The sequence below is a fragment of the Oncorhynchus tshawytscha genome, linkage group LG14, assembly GCF_018296145.1.
Source record: "Oncorhynchus tshawytscha isolate Ot180627B linkage group LG14, Otsh_v2.0, whole genome shotgun sequence".
Lineage (NCBI taxonomy): Eukaryota > Metazoa > Chordata > Actinopteri > Salmoniformes > Salmonidae > Oncorhynchus > Oncorhynchus tshawytscha.
The window spans coordinates 34551272-34572157 of record NC_056442.1 but is presented as its reverse complement, the minus strand read 5'-3'; the positions used below and the strand labels follow the sequence as shown (position 1 = coordinate 34572157).

At 45.0% G+C, this 20886-nt stretch overlaps 1 protein-coding gene across 2 annotated transcripts in view; it reads left to right on the top strand.

The window, feature by feature from the left end:
• The window catches only part of LOC112267095 (nucleoredoxin), a 61655-nt gene that overhangs the window by 9368 nt on the left and 31401 nt on the right, over positions 1-20886 (top strand). The window contains exon 1 of one of the 2 annotated variants that reach the window (XM_024445172.2): positions 374-524. The exons of the other annotated variant lie outside the window; for it this stretch is intronic. The gene's annotated coding sequence lies outside the window, so the exon portion shown is untranslated. Of the gene's footprint in view, positions 1-373; positions 525-20886 lie in introns of those variants that run through there. 2 annotated transcript variants of the gene reach the window in all.

Here is a 20886-nt window from a genome sequence, read left to right as displayed (position 1 = left end):
GGAATACCAGAGACACTGACTAGATATTAAGAATGACTTTGTTTATTTTCCATGGAAATAAATGTTGTTGTTATTCTGTCTTGATGATCCTACCCTCATCTGCTGTTTTCCTTGCGATGCTGCCATGTCCATATTTGCTTAGCGAACGTGGTGTGAGATTTCCCCAGGTCTTTAGGACCCCCCCTCTCTCCAGTGAAAACACAGTCACACCGTCCTCTAGTCTGTAATTTCCCCCCACACCCCAGTTCTGCATTCATTTCCAGCATAATAACTCTGTAGCAACCCCCGCCCCCCAGAGGCAGTCTGCCATCCGGAACAGAGCTCATGTCTTTCGGTTTCCTTTTGTTTTCTCTCCTAGATTGCAAGGTTTTTGTTTCATTCCCCAGTTACAGTTTCCCTCTAATCATACCTTCTGATCACATTTCTCCAGAGGAGGCATAGGAAGCCATGGTGATCAGTGAATACATGGTGTAGTGGTCAGAGAAGTGGACTGATGTACGGAGGAATGTTTATCTGGAAGGAAGGTCAGTTGAGTCAAGCCTCCACATTTTATTACACATGCACAGCTCTCACAGTTGTTGTTTACATTTTCTGCGTAATAACAGTTGATTTTTCAATGACCGTTTTGTATACAATGCAAGAAGTCCTTAGTCTCTACACTGAAACATTCCCCTCAAATATCCCCTCTCCCTGTGCTATTGTCTCACCAGCCTAATAGGAGATGGATGGCAGACCGTTGAATGAGAAGGGTGTGAATCCTGGTCATGTGACTATTCTGCAGCTCTGGCTCCTGTCTGAAAGAGGCTTACTATGCAAACAGGCCCACTATCTCAGCTTGTAGCCTGGCAGACTGACACATTGGCTCTAGCCCTGCTGTCTTGTCTACTATTGAGTTGTTGGGAGCAAGTGGTGGGAGTATTTATTTTTTATTTTTGTATTATTCTGCTGTGAGAACCCAAATACCATTACAGGGTATATTATAATATTACATTGCCAGTACAATCAATCTGTAATCTATGTATAACTACAGTGCAGATACTGTAGGAAGGCACTGAGCAGGAGAGGAATAATATGAGGACTGGACTGGTAGTGTGACTGTGGGAGCCTAAGAGACTGACTGCTCTGCACTGCTGTAATCTTAAAAAGCTTTGTGACAAAGAGGACGGAGCTGTATCCAATCCACCTCTCTGTAAGAGTGCAGAGAGGGTGGTGAGGAGGGAGAGAATATGTGGTGAGGAGGGAGAGTTTAAGAGTTGAGAGAGAGCAGGAATCTCAAGGAGATGATCCTTATTGTGGCTGGAAACGTACAACGTTTTCAATAAATCCTCTCTTGAATTATAGATTTGAATATTTTGGTCCAGATTTTCAAATAACCTTTGACTTTCCAAGCAGATGTTTTTCTTTACCCTACTGTACTGCAAGTCTCTCTTACCTAAAAGGGGGACTGATGTGGGTAAGGTTCCATTTGAGGTCTCAGTAAGCCCCAGTGAAAGGGGAACAGTCACAACTCTGAAGTAATGTTCTGTCACATCCCTTGCGACAGTTCAAAGAATTTGGCTCCAACAGTCATCTCTCCTGGGAGGAGAGCAAGGCTTGGTTTCAGGCCAAACCATTTAATCTCCGTGTCAGGTATCTTACAGCCAATTAGCACCTCCTCAAAAGTCACTTTTAAAAAAAGGTTCCCCATGCTCCTGTCCTGCTTTTTGGACAGAGTTCCCCCTAGTGTTTTTTGACTCTGACGACTTGGTTAGATTAGTTTCTCTACATTGTGGTGCTGTATTCTGATCCTAGCCCCCTCTAAAGACAGATTTGATTGTTGGAAAGCCGCTCATCTCCAGCTACTAGATAATGAGGTGTTGGAGGGCAGGAGCTGGTGTGTGTCTAATGAGGTTGGATGGCAACGCATTGTTTTCTGAAAGATTCCTTTCCATAATATTGAATCAGCCATTTTCCAGCCAATCTCTATGGCAGAACGTCAAGACTTTTCTAAAGAGCTTTCAATTTGAGCTGATTGGGGTAATATGAAATTGTCAAGTTTCCCCCTAACTGTCAGAATGGTTATGGCAGAAGGAACCACATTTAGCTACAGCAAAAGTATGTGGACATCTCATTCCACAATTATGGGCATTAATATTGAGTTGGTCCCCCCTTTGCTGCTATAACAGCCTCCACTCTTCTGGGAAGGGGCTTTCACTTGATGTTGGAACATTGCTGCGGAGACATGCTTCCATTCAGGCACAAGAGCATTAGTGAGGTCGGGCACTGATGTTAGGCGATTAGGCCTGGCTCGCAGTCGGTGTTCCAATTCATCCCAAAGGGTTGAGGTCAGGGCTCTGTGCAGGCCAGTCAAGTTCATCCACACTGATCTCAACAAACCATTTCCGCATGGACCTCGCTTTGGGCATTTCATGCTGAAACAGGGAAGGGCCTTCCCCAAACTGTTGCCACAAAGTTGGAAGCACAGAATCGTGTAGAATGTAATTGTATGCAGTAGCGTTAAGATTTCCCTTCAATGAAACTAAGGGTCTTTGCCCGAACCATGAAAAACAGCCACAGACCATTATTCCTCCACCACCAAACTTTACAATTGGCACTATGTATTGGTGCAGGTAGCGTTCTCCTGGCATCCGCCAAACTCAGATTAGTCCATCGGACTGCCAGATGGTTCCGCGTGATTCATTACTCTAGAGAATGTGTTTCCACTGCTCCAGAGTCCAATAGCGGCGAGCTTTACACCACTCCAGCCAATGCTTGGCATTGCACATGGTGATTTTAGGCTTGTACTTCTGCTCGGCCATGGAAACCAATTTCATGAAGCTTCCAACGAACAGCTATTGTGCTGACGTTACTTCCAGAGGCAGTTAGGAACTCTGTAGTGAGTGTTGCAACCGAGGACAGTTGCTTTTTACGCGCTACGCACTCCAGCACGCGGCGGACCCGTTCTGTGCGCTTGTTTGACCTACCACTTCACGGCTCAGCTGTGCTCCTAGATGTTTCCAATTCACAATAACAGCACTTCGAGTTAACTGGGGCAGCTCTTGCAGGACAGAAATTTGACAAACTGACTTGTTGGGAAGGTGGCATCCTATGACGGTGACACGCTGATCACTGAGCTCTTTAGTAAGGCCATTCTACTGCTAATGGAGATTGAATGGCTGTGTGTTTTGATTTTATACACCTGCCAGCAATGGGTGTGGCTGAAATAGCTGAATCCACTAATTTGAAGGGGTGTCCACATACTTTTGTGTATATGTAGTGCATCTCTGTGGGACTTTGTGCTTGTTCTGTACAACCCACAGTGAAACTCAATAATGTTGTGGGTAGTTCATGAACTGTTTTGGTGTCGAGCCGGTGAATTGAGTGGCGGTGGTGACTGAGATCAGAACTTTGGCAGAGCACTGCCCAAGGCAGTTTTGCACAATGTCAGTCGTCAAAGCAGCCAGGGGGAAGTCAGAATCCAATCAGATTCAACCCTGGTTTTCATCCCCTCCCTGCTGTCTCTGGAGATAGCTGGCAAAATCTAATGTTTCCTTTTGGATTTTACATAATGCTCTTCCAACCATTTCTTGATTAGTAATCCAAATATCGAGTCTATTATGCTGCCAGGTTAATCAGTCAGTCTGTGTCGGTCTGTTTATTCCTACACATTACTACAGCAATATGCCCTCCATGCAATATGCGGATACCTTCTGCCTGGCAGGACATTCACATCATTCCATCTGCTTTTTATTGACCTCATTACAGATTCAGCAGTTCTATTAGTATGTTGTATGAGCACTTGGACACATTAGCACTCACTAACCATTATTCAAGGGTACTGCTTGGCAAGCTGGTCCTGAAAACAAATGAATTATGAATAGTAATGCACCGCATACTGATTTATATCATTATAGGTTCAAATAATATATCACATTAGCAAGCTATTATGGTCTCCTCTCTTCTGCTTTCAATAGTCTAGAATTATGAAAGTGATTCCCAGAGCTAAATTAAATAGATTTTACATTGACTTTTAAGATATAACTCTCTGGCTTTACCGTGTGAGATTGGATATCTGCTCACTGCAGCTGTAAGCTTCGTACATGCAAAGAATGTCTTGTCATTTCTCAACAATGTAATGACAAGGAATCTGCAGAATGTACAGACAGGCCAAAGTACAGAGATGGGAGCTGGTGGCAAGGCAACCAATATGGAGGAATAAGTAATGGTGGTATTGCAGAGAGAGGAGAAAAGAGGCTTAAAAGAAACATCCAGAGATGGCCTAGCAAGAGAGAGGATGATGTGGGAGGTGCTGACTATCTGTTGTGAGAGGAGACAGACTGCCTGAAAGTTATGTAGACTGAGTCTCCATCCCAAACAGCACCCTATTCCCTATATAGTGCACCTTATGGGTTCTGGTCAAATTGTTTTTATTTTATTTGAACTTGTTATTTACAATGACGGCCTAGGAACAGGGAGTTAACTGCTTTGTTCAGGGGCAGAATAGCAGATTTTTACCTTGTCAGCTCAGGTATTCGATCCAGCAACCTTTCAGTTATTGGCTCAACGCTCTCACCACTAGGCTACCTGCCGCCACAAGTAGTGCACTACATATGGAAATAAGGTGCTATTTGGTACTAGGGCTGTGACGATACGATATTCTTTTCATGGCAAAAATGAAAACACGAAGCAGACAACTCTTTGGTCCTTTAAAAACCAGCTGAATGTAAAATACTGTGTGATATAGCTTGGTAAATAAATACATGTGACTCTGGATGACAACAAAATGAAGTTTGTTTCCAACATCAGGGCTAATTTCCTAAAGTAAATCCAGTTTGTGTTTTGTTTCCTTGCCACGATACTGGCGAGTATCACTGGTACGCAGCCTGAGGTCACTAAGGTCAGTGGAGCTGCAGCACTGGCATGCGTCTGACTAGAGCCTCATACTGTAGCCAGTCAGGTTAACCTAGTAATTATAGCAGTGTACGTTTCCACTGCTGTCACATCCCGTTGTAAAATCTATTATTGGAAGTCTTGGTTACTCAATAAAACTCCCACTACACACATTCCAAACATATTGAAGGTAATGGTTATTTTAAAGGCATACATTCAAGTTCCCAAATATAAGTCTAGAATAAGCACAGGGAAATCATGAAAGGGAACGCCTGGTGGCTGGTGATGGGTTTGGAGTTGACCCCCTGCTGGGCTGAGCCCATGCTGTGGGTTACCCTGTGCCTCTGTGATGGGGGCTAATCGTTGTTTTGATGATTCTTTTGCTGTGCATCTGTTTGGGCTGGGGGGAACCGATCCCACGGCCATGTAGCATCAAAGCCTTTATCAGCTTAAGCTGGTTAGAGAGAGACTTTTCTCCTGCACTACATTGTTAACACAGGCTCCAAATGAAAGCCACATGTTTAGCTCGGCTCTTCTCAGCATGCGATGTAGAAGCTAGCAAATACCCTCAGTCTCAATCAGGTTTACTGGATGCAGAATGAACTGATGGACGGCCCTCTTCAGACTCGTTATATGAATGGTCCTTGCTATCCAGTTACTTCAGATCGATGAGTTGAGATGAATCTATGCAACTCAGAAACGTACCCATGTTGGACCGGATGGAATCTGTCATTGGAATAAGGGGACATTTTATAAGACCGAAGTTTATCCCTGTCCAATAGAAAGGTTATCCCACTTCCCTCCATGTTTTCTTTGGAACATGCTTTAGGAAATTACAACTTAGTGTATATTCAGAGTCATTAGTGTAATGAGATTCCCAGCCTGGTGAGGTGTTAATTCCAGTCTGGAGAGTCTGGGAGGAGGACAGACGGAGTGTACAGAGACAGAATGTGTCCCAAATGGCACCCTCTTCCCTTTTATAGTGATCCCTATGTGCCCTGGTGATAAGTAGTGCACTAGATAGGGAATAGGGTGCCATTTTGGACGCCGCCATAGACAGAGTGCATATTAACCCCTCCTTGTTTCCATGGCGCAGCAGCATGTTACTCACCACCTGCTCATTTGACCACCTTCGTGCTTTCAGAACCAGCAGGTGAGTTTAAAAGTATTTAAGTAGTCGGTGCATTTCGTACAACCCGTCCTTTGCTCTGCCGCATGCAGAAAGCCTATTTACTGTTGAATGTAATGGTTGTCCAGAGTCATGTTATTTAGTAGTAATTCATGTAGCCTTGATAAGGTCTTCCTGTTTGTTCATGTGATTCCCAACAGACTGGCAAAGCTGTTGAGTTGGAGCAGAATAAAGGCTCAAGGCCTGTTAAGGAGAAGGTTTCACGTTTGGAATGTCAGTGTTTCTGCCAAGCACCACCTTTTCGTTCCCTCTATCATGTAATTACTGAGCACAGTGAGCGTCGGAGGTACTATATGCTCTGAAGTCAAGTGTAAGCAATGAAAGTGAGTAAGAGGAGTAGCGGAGATTTACTAAGAGGGATGGTTGAAATGGAGCAGGGGGGGGGTTACCAAAGGTTTATGGGAATGAAACTAAATGTTAACCGAGTATAGCCCAGTTCAAGCTGAGAAACTGTCCAAAATCTATAGACGAACTGCCAAAGAGGTTCATCTCATGACATTGATTTATAAACATTTGAACAGAACTGCTGTACTCTATAACTCATCCATGGTCTGTGAGATTATACCCCACCTGTAGATTCACCCACTCCTCAACCACCCTGGCCCCCGAGAGAAGCCTCCAAGGTCAGAGACATTTCCCACCATACATCATATATCGCCTCCCAGCTCTGCTATTGACAGGTGTTCACTCCCTCTACAGCTAACATGTTCTAAAGATGTATAGAAACCGTCTAAACATATACAGTAAGAAATAACTGTCTTTAATGCCTTGTCTCCATATCTTCACCCCAGTTGACCCTCCCAGTGTGAGTCTGAAGGAGTGTCTGCGAGAGGGAATTCTCCAGTCTCTTTGTTGTGGTGACAGAACTTTTAGTGCTGCGACGCTGGGTTGGGATTTGCCAGTAAGGTGGAGAAGAGATGTTCATAATGTATACCTCTCTAGTTAGTGGAGATCTACAACATATCATAGCAGCATGTCCCATTATACTGTCTCTAAAAGACTAGTGGTGTTCCTGCCCTACGGTCTCTGGAGATGCAACTGTTATTAACACCATCAATCCACATTTTATATTGGTGTTTGAACCAACATAATTCAGCCAATTCCATGGTTAAGAATGACATGCTAATGTAATACCGGCTAGGTAAAGCTGAAATGGCGATTATTACAGTGTCTATTTTAATGCTTGCATGTTTCATGCTGACTATGCAAGTGTTTTAGAGGGTTTCTGGGTGAGACTCTGTTGGGGGGAAACGAAGCAAAATAGCTCTATTCTTGTGGCTTACTGGCCTCCCCAGGCCTATTCTGCCAGAACTTTTTTTTATTTCACAGCTGAAAGCCCAGCCAAACTAAATATCTGGCCTCAAAGCTAAGAATATTTCAGAGGAGGAAAGCAAAGCGGTTTATGTAAGTTCAGGGACAGAGATAACAGATCACATGTCTTTTGTGGCCAGTTAGTTGCCAGTTATGAGAGGGGGGTCTTATAAGGCAACTCTCCCAAGCATTGATACTTCTGAATAATAGCATAGTACATCCACAATGTTTTTATTGGTTTGTAGAAATGGGGTGCTAGTCAAGGTTATTGTTCTGAATATTTCAAGTCCTGAATACAAAGCATGGTATTGCAAGGATTACTACATTATATGCGTGCACACAGACCGACCTACCGACCGAGGCCTGTAGGTGTGACCTACCATTGTGGTTTCCGTCACTCCTGGCTCGGTGGTGGTGCCGTACAGTAGATAAAGGTTCTACCCATGCGTTTTGCCTTCCAGCCTCCTGCTGTGGGTGTTCTGTTTTCCCTTGTCGCTCTTTCCCTTCCCATTTAGTTTCCTTTTTGAAGTGATACCCATGAGTCGCTTTGGCAATGAAAGCCAAACTTGCTGTCCTAGAATTCTCTCTTAATTTGGCTGACATTAGGCTTCATGACGTTCAGTTTGTGGAGGCGCCCATGGGAAATCAGAATCAAAGACTGGAGTCAGAGGCCATTCTTCATGCTTCCTTTCTTCTCTCCTTAAGGACACTGATGACGAGCGGGGGGGGAAATGAAGCGTTCCTAAAGATGTGTCCCAACTTTGATCTTTAAATTGCAGCCATTACATGTCATAATACAGCGTGTAAATTCCTCGATTACCAGGCTTTCATATTCAGTACCATTGTTACAAAGTGAAATATGTCTGTCACGTTTCACTTTGATGTCATCATGCTATAATTATGGCTGATGTATATACTCGTTTTAATTGCTCTCCTTATACTAATGGATGCCAACACGCTCTATATACAGTATTTCCCACCTTCCAAATGTAGGGAATCCGTTCCTCTCACAGCCAGTCCTGTGGATGCCACTGAAATGAGTAGATTGTGGGCTGGCTTTGGAGTTTACACTTAGTGGTGGGCCTGGGGTTGCAGGCCAAGGTTGTGATTTGTGTTGGCATTGTGTTAACGTAGGGATTGGGAGTCAAGCCTCCAACAGTAACAGGAGCTTGAGTTCCTCTTGGAGCCATGGCCTACTTTTGGCTGTGGCCTTGGGTGACACGTGGACAGCTGTAGGACTGTAGGATACCAGCCGAAGGAGAGTTGGAAAAGATTGCTGTGTATGTATGTGAGCTGAGTCGCTGACTACATCCTAACCACTGCAGCTGTTTGCTTTGGTGTTTAAAATAATGTTCAGAGGATAAATGGCTAAGTATTTATTGTGTAGATGCGGCAGGCACTATTAGGTACTAGATCTTCGAGGCATCACTGTGCTGCGGTGCCATTATGGAAAGTAAAAACATTTCAAGTTTAATAGTCAGGGGCGATGCATGGAGAGTGAGAACAGACACTTAAGTGCAGAAAGGGCTGGCTAAAGATGTATTATCCGTGTGAGGTGAGGGGGGTAGAGGGACACCTAAAGCTATACATATAGCGCACACACACCCGTGTGAAGACGCACACTGACACACTGCCTCCCACTATGTTGTGTTTCTCTTTTTGATTGACTCCACCCCCACAGCAGTGTCCCTTTTCCTCCAACACAAAGGAAAGCAGGAAGAGCAGATTGTGTCCACCTTTCCCTCCCTTCTCTCTGCCCTCCCTCCCTCCCTTCTCTCTGCCCTCCCTCCCTCCCTTCTCTCTGCCCTCCCTTCTCTCTGCCTTTCCTCCCTCCCTCCATCCTTCGTTGCCCTCCCTTCTCTCTGCCTTTCCTCCCGCCCTCCATCCTTCGTTGCCCTCCCTTCTCTCCACCCTCCCTCCTTCTCTCTGCCCTCCCTCCCTTCTCTCTGCCTTCCCTCCCTCCCTCTTTCCATCCTTCGTTGCCCTCCCTTCTCTCCGCCCTCCCTCCATACTTTCCATCCTTCATTGCCCTCCGTTCTCTCCGCCCTCCCTCCTTCTCTCTGCCTTCCCTCCCTCCTTCCATCCTTCGTTGCCCTCCCTCCTTCTCTCCAAGGGGTTGTTGGTCCTTATTTTTGGTTGTTTTTCCCACAGGAGGTGGGGGTCTGGACTGGATACACATCCAAAAAGTAACCCTCACATCAATTTAAATTCTGTTCCACAAACGACACAAAATGACAAAATAATTTAGCTCTATTTCCAAGCATAGTTGTGGTATGATTATGAAAACAACATGTATTTATTGATTGTGGCCCCAACTCAAGAGCTCAGGGATAATTGAATTCACAGGCTTGGTGGAGATCTCTGCCTCTCAACAACCCCTCCCAGCCATCTGCCAAATGAGCAGCCCTCCCAGCCTACATTTCAGCAGGCCTCGTTTTCAAAGGCTAAAACACTTCAGCATTCAATTGATTTGGACAAAACTATACAGTGTACAAAACTGGAAAATCTGACATGATGCTCCATCATGTTATTTTGCACGAGCAGTTCAGCTTAGCTTCTTCTGTGAGTGGAAGTTTTTGTGGCTGTATAATTCCAATACTGTAGTCCCCATGCAGCAGGACTGGACAGTAGCTTGTCGTCCAGACCTGTATCTCAGTATTTCCTGAGTTTGGGACGCTCTAACCAGTGTGTCTGCCACTCTTCCTGCTCTAACACTTTCTCAAGTTATAACAATAGACTGGCCCCTCACTGCTGCCCCCCCCCCATAATCCTCTTTACTGCCCCCCATCTCTTCTCCACTAAGCCTCCTCCATAGGCCAAGCACCCCGCTGTCTTGTCAACATCAACCAATAACCGTGAGGGTTACTGCAAATAATGAGCTGGATTCCATGTTCAGCATTTTTAAAGCCTCTTTCATACCACTGGTCTCATAACTTGTGGAGTAAACTTCAGAGACTTGACCTGACTGAGAGTAAATATGGAATTGCAGATCATTTAAAGCCTTAACTCATGCCTTCTCAAGGCCTCTGTGTGGTGAGGTTCTAGAAGGAAATGGAGAGTAACTGATGCTAGCGTGGCAGTGTTCCAAGTCCTTATTGGCTGAGGTATTCAACAAGTTGACCCAGCGGATGCAGTCCAAAGCTAACTCCATTCTCTCCTAGTCTAGTTGCTTTCCCCAGAGGCCCTAGGCTCGCGAGGCGGGCCATCGTTCCAACTTCCGCCTCCCTCCTGACGCAATGTGTATGTAATTACGTTGCTAAGGCCTGCTAGGCGAGCAGCTTTGATATCTGAGAATGGAATTCCCACAACACAGAGCAGAGACAACACGACAGGCAGTGGAGCACTGCTGAGGGGGAAAAGGAAACGCGGTACAGATAAGGCCCACCGTAGAGAGCCTCTTTTTATCTAGGCTTTTTATTCAATCCCTACATTCTCCATTGTGTTTTGTCTTTTCTTTCCATTCACAGCAGGTCCTAACCCACAACTGGCCTCTATTCCTTATGGTAGCTGTGTGTCCCTCCCATATGTGGTAGAGTATTGTGTGAATGTTCAACACGGACCTGAACATTCTTTCTTACTTCCTGTAGTCCTCTGGTCTGTGTCTAGTTTCAGGCAGTCTACATGTGTAAGATCACTTTAGCCATAGCACTGAAGCAGAGGCTGCAGCAGAGTGTGCATCCAAAATGGCACCCTATTCCCTATACTAGGGAATATACTACGTTCCCTATGGGCCCTGGTCAAAATTAATGCACTAATGGGGAATATGGTGCCATATGGGATGAACACTTACTGTATATATCAGTGTTGGTGTAGTGACCACACCAGGCATGACCGTATTATGTGTGTGAGCCTGCAAGGATCTGGAGACTGAGCAGGGACACTCTTTCAATGCCGAGGCACTCGTAGGGTTAAGCCTCAACCGCAGCCTTTTATGAACCCCGGGGGTCTGTGTAGTGTGAGCCGTTTGACAGGTGTCAAGGATTAAACACGTTTTTTTGGAAACAAGCAAATCTCCCCCTTTTTAACTTTCCCCTTCTCCCATTTTGAGCTGGAGAGATCCTTTCAGCTTGATTAAAAATGTAATTATTCACCCATTTATCCCTTTATGCATTAAATTGCCTTTTTTCTTCAATGGAATGGCGACTGACTGGTGGTAATTGCAGATCAAGGCTGAGAACCGGGTGCAGGGTATGATGGGATGTGAGGGGGAGGACAGAGTATGGGGGCTGCTGGGTTTCAGGCCTGGGCAGCTGGCTGACTGACTGGTGGGATCGTTGATGTGCTGTTAATGGCAAGAACTAAAATGGGCCCGCTTATGAAGTCCACCCTGCCTCGCCTGTCATCATGAGTCTGGCAAATTGCCAACTGTACAAGGGCTGCTCCTCTCCTTACAACCCTCACTGAGTGATTTTCTGCCCTCGACAGGGCTCCGCAACAAGCGCCAATGTCACTCAAGTTTAGGGAGCGTGAGGGCTGGAAGCGGGAGAAGAGGGGGGAGGGGTGATACTCTAGAAATCCACATCAAACAAAGCCATTACAGCATGCTGATACATTGGGCTAATGGGTCTTTACAAGTACAGGGAGCCTGCCATCTTAATTACATGCTATTAATTATTAGCCGGGTTCACACTGGCCCACTGTAGAGCTCTTGGCATCTGGGCGTAGGGTGTCTGAGGAACAGTTAGGCTGCTGGGTGTTGGACTATAGACTACTCATGTAGTGTATGAGAAGGGGCTGGCCAGCCCAGAGGAGAGCATGTATGTGTGTGGAGGACAGACTGGGTATGCGAAAAGCTGTTTTTCTGGAGTAGTGGAGCGACCCCTTGCCAGCACTTACAATGCCTCTCAATATATGCAAAGCCCTCTCTCTCTTGGTGGGCCGTTACTAAACATCAAACCTACTCTCCTGCTCCAGAGCTTTATTTCAATAAGGAATATTACTGTTAATACAGTCTCTTCAAACCCTGGCTTTACTCCCTTTGTGGGAGGAACAATTTTAAATGAGTTGTGTATTGGCTGCTGGAGTAGCTGTATAGCGGCTGGATCCTGAATAGTCCGCAGCTCTCGGCTTAAAGAACCCACACTCATCCACTCCTAGATGATAGAAGAAATACAAATAATTGAATTATGTCAAGAAAATAGAAAAATGGACATGACACTGTCAAATCTTGTTGGATGCTGAGAGTATCCAGGGAGGGAGATGTCTCTAGTGTGATGAGGCATTCTGTCTTTGTAAACACTCATGTCTAATTTGAAAAATATTGTCTTTTGGAGGGGAGGTGTGATGAACAGAGAGGAGAAAACACATGTACAGTGTTAGGAAATTGGAACTTAGCACTGCAGAGAAATGTCTTTGTTACTGCACCACATTAAAGCAGATTTATAGAAGTAATGCTTTAATTACACCATTTTTACATGGTGAAATAAAACAAAATACATGTATTTTTAATGAGTCCAACCATTAGTGTTTTTCAGATTCTGTATGCTTATGTACATTTAAGAAATACAAGCAGCTAGTCCATGATACATACATACATTTATTGATTTGACATAGACAAAAGTATGTATACTCAAACTTCCTCTTTTAATTCTAATAATCTAGGAAACATTCAGAATAATAGCTGTCTCATGGCTTTTAGGCTGGGGAATCATGAACACATTGCTAGGGAACTGTGACCAGGATATCCTGCTTTATTTTGACTCCTGTAAAGAGGCTGTGTGCTGCTCTGCTCCGCTTGCCATGGGCTAATGGAACACGCCACTTCAGCAATTTAAATGGGTATTTGGAATGAATCATTGTGGGGCTTTGCTATGGTACTACTGAATACAGACCAGTGGAGGCTGGTGACTTGAAAAATTGAGGAGGATGGGAGACCCACGGTATAGGTGCGGAACGCACGGAGACCACAACGTGTGTTTCAAAAATCATAGACAAATGATTTTAATAGACATTTTAAGGTACAATATTATGGGGAAGGGGAATGAGAGGGCTACTTAGTGTTGGAAATGGATCTCAGCAGTGATTGAATGCATGTATGAGGCATGAGTTGAGGTGTTCAGAGCCTTGACCAGTGCAGGACAGGATTTGACTGGGAAGACAAAACGCAGTTAGACACTACACAGTTAGACAATAGCGATAAGAACGAGTTAGTCCAAGCAAGGAGTAAAGTCTTTAATAATGTGATTGACTCTACATACAGTAAATGTGTAGGGGTACTCATAGTGATTGGAAGGGAAACATTCAATGTGCCAGTGGATGAGCGGACACATGAGACAATGTGGCTTCCATTCATGTCAGGAGAAAGTTGACAATGGTAATGGAGTAGTTATCACCTCTTAATCATGGCACATGAGGGGACGTAGCTTTAAATACAAATAGCAGATACATTTCATTACAGCTGCGCCTTCGTAGGTTTGGACAACGATTTTCATTATGAAGTTCCACTCCGACATCTCAAAATTCATAAAGTCAAACGGACTGCGCATCTCGCCCACTTGACACATCAAAGTATCCCAAGAAACGTTCCTGAATGACTTCCGGTGCCGACAGAGATGGCCGCCTCGCTTCGCGTTCCTAGGAAACTATGCAGTTTTTTGTTTTTTTACGTGTTATTTCTTACACTAGTACCCCAGGTCATCTTAGGTTTCATTACATACAGCCGAGAAGAACTACTGAATATAAGATCAGCGTCAACTCACCATCAGTACGACCAAGAATATGTTTTTCGCGATGCGGATCCTGTGTTCTGCCTTACAACCAGTGTAACGGAGTGGATTACATGCAGCGACCCGAAAAAACGACTCAGAAAAAGAGGGAAACGAAGCGGTCTTCTGGTCAGACTCCGGAGACGGGCACATCGTGCACCACTCCCTAGCATTCTTCTCGCCAATGTCCAGTCTCTTGACAACAAGGTTGATGAAATCCGAGCAAGGGTAGCATTCCAGAGGGACATCAGACTGCAACGTTCTCTGCTTCACGGAAACATGGCTAACTGGAGAGACGCAATCCGAAGCGGTGCAGCCAGCGGGTTTCTCCACGCATCGCGCGGACAGAAACGAACATCTTTCTGGTAAGAAGAGGGGCGGGGGCGTATGCCTTATGACTAACGTGACATGGTGTGATGACAGAAACATACAGGAACTCAAATCCTTCTGTTCACCTGATTTAGAATTCCTCACAATCAAATGTAGACCGCATTATCTACCAAGAGAATTCTCTTCGATTATAATCACAGCCGTATATATCCCCCCAAGCAGACACATCGATGGCTCTGAACAAACTTTATTTAACTCTCTGCAAACTGGAAACGATTTATCCGGAGGCTGCATTCATTGTAGCTGGGGATTTTAACAAGGCTAATCTGAAAACAAGACTCCCTAAATTTTATCAGCATATCGATTGCGCAACCAGGGGTGGAAAGACCCTGGATCATTGTTACTCTAACTTCCGCGACGCATATAAGGCCCTGCCCCGCCCCCTTTCGGAAAAGCTGACCACGACTCCATTTTGTTGATCCCTGCCTACAGACAGAAACTAAAACAAGAAGCTCCCACGCTGAGGTCTGTCCAACGCTGGTCTGACCAAGCTGACTCCACACTCCAAGACTGCTTCCATCACGTGGACTGGGAGATGTTTCGTATTGCGTCAGACAACAACATTGACGAATACGCTGATTCGGTGTGCGAGTTCATTAGAACGTGCGTTGAAGATGTCGTTCCCATAGCAACGATTAAAACATTCCCTAACCAGAAACCTTGGATTGATGGCAGCATTCGTGTGAAACTGAAGGCACGAACCACTGCTTTTAATCAGGGCAAGGTGTCTGGTAACATGGCTGAATACAAACAGTGCAGCTATTCCCTCCGCAAGGCTATCAAACAAGCTAAGCGCCAGTACAGAGACAAAGTAGAATCTCAATTCAACGGCTCAGACACAAGAGGCATGTGGCAGGGTCTACAGTTAATCACGGACTACAGGAAGAAACCCAGCCCAGTCACGGACCAGGATGTCTTGCTCCCAGGCAGACTAAATAACTTTTTGCCCGCTTTGAGGACAATACAGTGCCACTGACACGGCCTGCAACGAAAACATGCGGTCTCTCCTTCACTGCAGCCGAAGTGAGTAAGACATTTAAACGTGTTAACCCTCGCAAGGCTGCAGGCCCAGACGGCATCCCCAGCCGCGCCCTCAGAGCATGCGCAGACCAGCTGGCCGGTGTGTTTACGGACATATTCAATCAATCCCTATACCAGTCTGCTGTTCCCACATGCTTCAAGAGGGCCACCATTGTTCCTGTTCCCAAGAAGGCTAAGGTAACTGAGCTAAACGACTACCGCCCGTAGCACTCACATCCGTCATCATGAAGTGCTTTGAGAGACTAGTCAAGGACCATATCACCTCCACCCTACCTGACACCCTAGACCCACTCCAATTTGCTTACCGCCCAAATAGGTCCACAGACGATGCAATCTCAACCACACTGCACACTGCCCTAACCCATCTGGACAAGAGGAATACCTATGTGAGAATGCTGTTCATCGACTACAGCTCGGCATTCAACACCATAGTACCCTCCAAGCTCGTCATCAAGCTCGAGACCCTGGGTCTCGACCCCGCCCTGTGCAACTGGGTTCTGGACTTCCTGACGGGCCGCCCCCAGATGGTGAGGGTAGGCAACAACATCTCCTCCCCGCTGATCCTCAACACTGGGGCCCCACAAGGGTGCGTTCTGAGCCCTCTCCTGTACTCCCTGTTCACCCACGACTGCGTGGCCATGCACGCCTCCAACTCAATCATCAAGTTTGCGGACGACACAACAGTGGTAGGCTTGATTACCAACAACGACGAGACGGCCTACAGGGAGGAGGTGAGGGCCCTCGGAGTGTGGTGTCAGGAAAATAACCTCACACTCAACGTCAACAAGACTAAGGAGATGATTGTGGACTTCAGGAAACAGCAGAGGGAACACCCCCATCCACATCGATGGAACAGTAGTGGAGAGGGTAGCAAGTTTTAAGTTCCTCGGCATACACATCACAGACAAACTGAATTGGTCCACTCACACAGACAGCATCGTGAGGAAGGCGCAGCAGCGCCTCTTCAACCTCAGGAGGCTGAAGAAATTCGGCTTGTCACCAAAAGCACTCACAAACTTCTACAGATGCACAATCGAGAGCATCCTGGCGGGCTGTATCACCGCCTGGTATGGCAACTGCACCGCCCTCAACCGTAAGGCTCTCCAGAGGGTAGTGAGGTCTGCACAACGCATCACCGGGGCAAACTACCTGCCCTCCAGGACACCTACACCACCCGATGCTACAGGAAGGCCATAAAGATCATCAAGGACATCAACCACCCGAGCCACTGCCTGTTCACCCCGCTGTCATCCAGAAGGCGAGGTCAGTACAGGTGCATCAAAGCTGGGACCGAGAGACTGAAAAACAGCTTCTATCTCAAGGCCATCAGACTGTTAAACAGCCACCACTAACATTGAGTGGCTACTGCCAACACACTGTCAATGACACTGACTCTACTCCAGCCACTTTAATAATGGGAATTGATGGGAAATGATGTAAATATATCACTAGCCACTTTAAACAATGCCACCTTATATAATGTTACTTACCCTACATTATTCATCTCATATGCATACGTAGATACTGTACTCTATATCATCGACTGCATCCTTATGTAATACATGTATCACTAGCCACTTTAACTATGCCACTTGGTTTACATACTCATCTCATATGTATATACTGTACTCGATATCATCTACTGTATCTTGCCTATGCTGCTCTGTACCATCACTCATTCATATATCCTTATGTACATATTCTTTATCCCCTTACACTGTGTATAAGACAGTAGTTTTTTTTTGTTGGAATAGTTAGTTAGATTACTTGTTCGTTATTACTGCATTGTCGGAACTAGAAGCACAAGCATTTCGCTACACTCGCATTAACATCTGCTAACCATGTGTATGTGACAAATAAAATTTGATTTGATTTGAATAAAGCCCTGATCATCCACATACCTGAAAATAACAGACAACTGCAAGCAGACTGTTGCCACCATAGGTCCCAGAGTGGTGGGCAAATTTTTGTGGTTTTAAAAAATGGTTGGCCCTGGGGGAGATGAAAACCCTGTCAAACTGCAGCTACCGTTTTTATATTTGTTCATATAAATTATATTTCGACTAGATTAGGAGGGGGATTTCCTCTACCCAGACACATAAGCATTAGAACTCTCAGGGCTGAGCTTTCTTTATGCATGTTTGTATCATGCAGGCCTATGCAACTGTAGGCCTTTTTTTTAAAATGTACTCACATCTGCCATCACTATTATGTCGCTTGATTAATTCCAGGTAATAATTTTGGATTTAAAACATGTAGGCAGCCTAGCCAGCCCTATTTGGAATATAATCTAAATTTGATCACATTCACATTTTCTCCTGACACACAAATGGACTATAAATACATAACGTTACCAATTATTTTACCCAGACCAGATGGACAGGGTGCATAGGCTGTATGCATCTGCTCTTATTAGTAACCTACAGTTGATCAGATGGAATAATATTTTCATCCCGTACAGCATGTCAGATTTCTAATGTTTAGGTGTGAGCCTAGGCTGCTGCAACATTTCTGTCATGAGTTTTTGCTTGTGTCTGTCTGGAGTGATTAGGTGTTATCATCTTTGCTAAATAAATACCAGAGAAAAGTGCAAAGCCTACTTGAGCGCACGCGCAATCATGTTCTGCATCAACCTCTCTCTTTAATCCTAACGTTTAATGGTTGATGCGATGGAAGCTATCAAATCATTCAGAATTGTTTTTGACATCCCAGAAAAGATGTTCAGCATGTAAAGAACCTTAACGTGCAATTACAGGTGGCTTGATGATAGGCTCTCTGTTAACCTGCTATACTTTTGATACCAGTTGGTATTGAACACCCTCACCTTTTCATCCTTCTTCATGAAACTGATCTCGGGCAGAGGTTGACTCTCGCGTTTAATTTGCACCTTTTCCGTGTACCCCAGAGAATGAAAGGGGTTCTTCAACAAAGTCCACAACATTTTCGGCAGCGTTGGCCATTCTACTATTCTGGTGGAGAAAACTGTACACTCGCGCTGGTAGCTAGCTAGCTACTGAAGTTAACAGTGCAATTTATTGAAATTTGCCTTAACTGGACACAAAGTTCTAAACTCAAGAAAACAATTTATAATATACCTCCCCCATCTACTGTAATTTAAAAAAAACTCACTTGAATTGAATGTCTCAAATGCTCAACTATCACTCTTAATTTCTATCCAACAATGTCACCAATCTTCTCAACACAGAACCCCCATAATGCTCTGTGACACAATCCCAATACAACACACACTAGGTTCGTTCTCTGATCCTACATCTATGATTGGATGGACAACATGTCAGTTCCTACTGCAAATGGTTTGATTGGTTGGAGGACATCCTCTGGAAGTGGTCATAATTACCATGTATAGCTATGGAAGGGGGTGAGGCCTACCAGCCTCCTAGGTTTTGTATTGAAGTCAATAAAGCCAGGGGAGGTCAGAAGCTAGCTGTCCTCCGGCTACACCAGGGTGCCAACCCAGACAGTTCTGTTGAAGTTACACTGTTTTGCAATGAAGGTCTACAGTATTTTAACCAATTATTTGGTGACCTATGAATATATTTAGTTTAATCTAAAAAGGATAACTTTTTTAAAATGAATGTTTCCTTATTTTTATGACATTTCACTGAGGAGAATGGTCCTCCTCTGAGGAGCCTCCGCTGATACAGACCATTGAACACCATGCTGTTTAGATGGTTGGGAACCATCGCTGCACAGCACACACTTCCCCTGGTGGAGGTTTCAGAAACACCCAGAAAATATCCAGCCATGGTCATCGAATCAGACTCTATAGGTAATTTATAGGATATTTTTGGCCATAGAGAACAACAGATGAACGTTGTCTCACTTTGATTGCAACACTATACATTATCATTCAGAGGGATATTGCAGTTCACCTCCCTTTCAGCCTTGTGAATGTGAACTCACCCTGTGAGAGGTTGGGGGTTTAATGGGAGTAGGCCGTATGTTTGGGAGTATTTGAAGTAGCTTAGAATGGAAGGAGAGGTTTCAGTCCCTGTAAAACAGAGAGTAGAACAGGAGTGACACGTAGGAGCAAAGAGCAGACTGTGTGGTCTGCTTGTGGTAGGTCTTCTGTCACAAATTATAAATATTCTTTGAGCTAACCCATTCCGACCCAGCTATTGCAGTTGTGCAGGAGAACAAATGAGTGAATTGGGAGATTTTGAACAGTTGCTATGTGTTGTCTAACAGAAGTGAATTACCACATAAACAGAATGGATCAGGAGGTGGTCTAGAAGCCTCTTATTTGACCTTTTGGTTTGCCAAGGGGGAACATTGGCCTACTGTTTATGTCTCAAAGCTCTTAGCTTAGATGTCCTCTAGACTGTTTGTTTTTGTCTGTTTTTACCATTTGGTTCTGCAGCTGGTCCCAAGCCAAAAACACGTAGAGAGTGTGCTATGTTATGTGGAACCAAATAACATGCAGTTAACTGTCTTTTAGCAGCCCAGTGTAATGGAAGGGGGAACTTGTGCAACATGTATTTCATAGCGTTTTTCTCTCCTCTGTCAAGACATGAAGCTTATCCCCTCTCCCCTTGTTGCCTTTCTCAGCATGACTGTCTTCAGTCCCCAGTTAGAAGGCAACACTTCAGCATGATTATCTATGGATGAAGGCAGTTTTAATCAACCAGCTCACAAACGCTGCCTTTGACACTTACTCTGACTACCACATTGCATAACTATTTGCTTGGCAAACCACCACTTCCTGGTTGGGTCTTTGGCAGGGGCCTGCTGGTGGCAGTGGGAAAGTGAGGCTGAGGCGTATGCAGCCTTATGTTTTGAAAGGTCAAACCCTGAAGTCCAATAACGACCAAATGACTGCAAACAAATAAGGAAATGAGGGATATTATGCGGTTAAAGAACAGGCTTATAAATGTAGTCTGATTAGGAATGACATTATTACAGGGCATTACACATAGAGATCCTATTAAATTGTTAGATGTAATTCCATAGCATTACACCTCCTAGTTCTACTGTAGCCCTGGGATACATAAAGACTCAGGCCTTTACAGCCTGTTCCTCTGTCGGCAGTGGTCTCAACACAGCTTTTGTGTGACTGTACAACACCTCTGCCATGTCACCATGTCCCACCACCGCAAGGCAATAATGTGAGCAGGTTTGCCGTGTGTGTGTTGATGTCGGTTTCGCTTGTGTCTGGCGTTTTCATCCTGTTCCTGTTTGTATGCATTAGCCTGAGTGCCACTCAAAGGCCATGGGGAGCGAGGCAGGAAACGGTGAGTTCACCCAATCCTGTTAATGTGGAACAGCATTTAATTAGATCCGCTCAACATGGTGGACGGCCCGGGTGTCTGTAGAGTAACATCTCACTGGATGTCCCTGGAACAGTGCAGGAAAAGCAAAAAA